Here is a 4,401-nt window from a genome sequence, read left to right as displayed (position 1 = left end):
TGTGTGTGTGTGTGTGTGTGTGTGTGTGTGTGTGTGTGTGTGTGTGTTAGCTGCCCTGATGTCATTAACAAAAAGCTAATTTCTCTGTTTTGCATGAACACGTTAATAAATCTTTCGGGAATCTTGAGGTACTTCTACTTTACTTGAGTCTTTCCATATTAAGCTATTGATAACTATACTTAGTAGCTACTACACTGTAGCCTATTTATGAAATATGATAAATTAGATGAAAGTGTCCAACTCAACCTCACAATTACACTTCTGGAAAACCAACGTGGTCTAATGGGAAGGCGTGTAAATAAGGACATTTCTTGTGTCATGTCAGCACATTTTAAGCTTTTCACGTGTAGTATAATTCACGTATCAAACGTCCTCATTTTTACCCAAACCATGATCTTTTCCTCAACAAAAGCAAGTAGTTTGAGGAAAAGATCATGGTGTGGGTAAAAATGAGGACGTTTGATACGTGAATTGGGTTTTGCACGTAAGCTCAGTCAAAGTAAATAGTCCACGTGGACTTCTGGGGACATTAAGAGTGGTCGTCTGGGTGAAAGTCCTGTATTTCTTTCACCCGTACATCCACCACAACCTCCTCCCTACTTCGCTCTCTATACTACGTCACCTGACTTCGGGAGCACTTGTTCTGAGCGTCTAATGTTAAGCTGTGAAAATTACGCTGGGAAAGCAAAAAAGTTTAAAAAGCATTCATACAAGACCAGGCTGTGAAACAAGGCTGGATCAGATGCTGATACTAGAGGCCGATGCAGATATCGGTATTTGGGAGTTTAAAAAGTACATATATTGTATAGTCATCTTTTAAAAACATAAACAAACAATCCTGATATGATCTCATAGATACGGGAGCGCAACTTGTCAGCGCTCTCTGGTGGGAAAATAGTTTGGTGTTTCTGCACATGGTTGTTACTTATCAGCTGACATCACTGATGCATATACATCTGCAATATCAGCTGATTTATCGGCATAGCTGCAGCGAGTAGACCGAGTCTTCATCCTACAGCTCGATATCACTGTGACTGCATGAGAACCAAACAAAAACACTTAAGCTGATCCCTGATTCAGGAAGCAGGTTTAGTGAAAACTCGAGTTTCCCCTCATCGGTTAACTAACTCAGAGTTTTCAGTTCCACAAAAGAGAGGTAACCTAAACTCCGGGTTCTCCGAGTTCAGGTTTAGGCTCTTTGTAAACCTGCGTTCTGAGACAGATAAAGGTCTCCCTTGTAAAAGAACAAAAAAACAATGGATAAATAATGTTTGCCTTATTAAATAAAGCCAGTTGCTTCCCTCCTGCAGTGTGCCTGCGCTCTGTACAAGATAAGGGGGACAGGTACACAAAGTGTGTGTGTGTGAGTGTGTGTTTGTGTGTGCTAACAAACTGTTGCTTTTTTTTTGGCGCTCGCGACCCACCTCGCCCCCTATTGTCATTCTAATGAGGGCAGCGCGTGCCTCTATTGTCCCCCCCCCCCCCCCCCCCCCCCCCCCCCCCCCCACGCGGCACGCTTCACACACACACACACACACACACACACACACACATACACACGCACCAAGCCTTCTATTGTCATCGTGTTTGTATCCAGACGCGTGTTGTGTGTGTCTCTGGCGGCTTGAAACAAAAGCAGCACATTGATGAATTCTAGGATATAAGCCCGCACGCGGACTGTAACCAATGAATTACACAATCACTGAAAGTTGCATGCACGCGCCCATCCATCCGCGTGCCAAACAACATCAGTCTCTCCGCCGTATAGGAGCCCGCAGTGATAGGAAAGATGTGACACAGCAGATTTAACAAACCAGATTCAGCACCAATATGAAATAAAAGATGCAGGTCACATGACCTGTAATATGATGTGTGTGGTTTTACATGAAACTAACTAATGAACAGGAATACACGTGATAACACACTGTGTATATCAATACATTTCACCTTTCAAATTTTACTTTATACTATTCTGGTGTATATACACTGTTATGGTTATCATATTACATGTATGCCTGTCATTACTATCATATATTTTTAGCACTACAGCTCTGGTCGCGGGTATACGGTGTGTAGCTACTGCTTGGATTGTCATGTTGAGTTCTGTGGAGATCAATAGAGGCATCTTATCTTATCCTAATAACTCAATATTCTAACCAATACCTATATATTGTGTTTCAATTATACTCGCTGGTGGAGATCAGGAAACACGTGTGTGCTGTTTCACCATTTGCTCAGTTAATTCACTGATCAGCTGATCTCAGATTCCTTCACTTCGCTCTGAAAGTTTCATGTCGCAATCCCCTCGGTGTTAAAGAAAACCCCAACATGTTTTCACTGATGTATAATAATGAGCGTTAACGTGAGGGACGCGGCCGTCTATCGCACAGAAACTATCTTCTTCAGCACGTGCAGCGTCCGCTCCCTGGAGAGCATGGAGGGGGACGCGTGCACACAACACCGGGAAGCATCGTCGCCATCAGCCGACAACATGCACATATTCGATCGCGCGCCATCTGCTTATTGATCTGCTCTCCTGCTGCCCCCCCCCCTCTCAGCGTGCCCCTATACCGAGATTTTGATCAGCTACACAAAGGACTGTCACTTTGGTCCGTCACCGCGTGCATGATGAGATACACCCGACCGAGATGTCTTTTTCATTTAAGGTCATAGGGTGCTTATTCACTTTTCATTTTTTTAATCACATGTTTTTGTATTATATACCTGATAATATATATTCCCTCTATGTGTAGGCAGAGGTGGAGGAAGTACTCAGATCTTCTAAAAGTATACAACTCCACATAGAACCACTCTAGAAGTAAAAGTCCTCATTCAAAATCTTAAACAAACTATACTTTAAGTGTAACTCATTATGCAGAATGGCTCATCTCAGAATAAAGAGATAAATAGATAAATAGATAAAACAACAAATAGCCTACTGTTCTTTCCATCATTCTATCGTTATACCCTAAACACCCTTTGTCCTCCCGCACGTGTCCAAATGGTCCGAAAAGAGGCACGAGAGCTTTTGTTGAGGTGAGAGAACACGCAGCGCGTGCATGGGGAGGAGGTGAGAGAGACGGACCCGTGGGAAAGTTTCCGGAGGTGTGAGCAAAGGGGAGCGAATGCATTCGCGCGAGCGAGTTCCGCGTGAGGTGTTAAGCCCGACACCTGCACAGACATGCGCAGACCGCGGCGAAACAAAAGGCGTTGTCATGGGGCCGGAGGTGGTGATGACTGACTGTAACCAATACGTAAACATTCACGTCTCACAATATGAACAACCTACAGTTTGAACTGTCAATCATGGCTCGTCTCAGTCCCGCCCCTCGGACCGGAGAGGACGGAGAGTGAACGATGATTTCTCTGTGCACGTTCATTCACAGAACGACAAATCAACTTCCTTCATTTTTAATAATGAATACTGATTTCACAAAGTTTCAATATGGTCTTATTCGATATTAGCAACGTTTATTTTTAAACTAAAAACATGGATTTTATACAAACTTATATTTAACAGACGTTATACATTAAAACAGGCCAACACTGTATTAAACTACAACTTAACACACTTTATTGTATTGATATCTGATTGAAACACGTGCAACGGCTGAAATAAAATGAATATAATCACTGCTGAGTTGTTGCTGCTGAGGACAGACTCTTCCAGAAGGTGCCACTTCTCAGCCCGCAGTCTGTTAGCATCCGACAGCTAACAGCCCGTAGCTGCCTGAGGGCAAACGGTCTGACTCCTAAAGCTCCACGTTCATTGTTCCCATTTACACCTTCAGTGGGACCAGAATAGAAGAAGCATTCAGATGTGGGACTGACATTTAACTGTGAGCTGAGAACAGCCATGAAAATAAATCCTCCGTGTCTTAAACAACAACATGAGTATGTGAACTGCAGACAGAAGGCTGATATCAGCCACTCACCCAGAGTCACTGTAATCAAACTTTTCAACCACTCTGTCACAGCTTCATTTTCATAATGACTACATAATAAGCCTAAAGATTTAGAAAGAAAAAAAGTTCTTTATTTGTCAGAAAAGTGTATTGTTTAGTAATATAGGATTAATGGCAGGTCTGGCTAATGATGTCTTCAATGTGAATTTGGAGTATTGACCTTGTTATGGTGCAGAAAAAGAAGAGTGTCTCTTCTATGTTAATATTCAGATGTAGTCTCCTCCTCCTCACTGGACCGGAGCACGTGCTCTGAGGAGAAAAGCGCGAATGTGCAGTTTAACACCGACAGAGATTAAATAAACCGTTTGGGATTTAAGATAATAATGTTTATAGTTCTGTTGTTTATATGTTTGTTAATGTTAATTCCCAAACTGCCATTCTGACACACTCACACACACACACACACACACACACACACACACACACACACACACAC

This window comes from Anarrhichthys ocellatus, unplaced genomic scaffold (assembly GCF_004355925.1).
Source record: "Anarrhichthys ocellatus isolate YVR2014 unplaced genomic scaffold, GSC_Weel_1.0 scaffold64, whole genome shotgun sequence".
Lineage (NCBI taxonomy): Eukaryota > Metazoa > Chordata > Actinopteri > Perciformes > Anarhichadidae > Anarrhichthys > Anarrhichthys ocellatus.
This window is presented reverse-complemented; position numbering follows the sequence as displayed.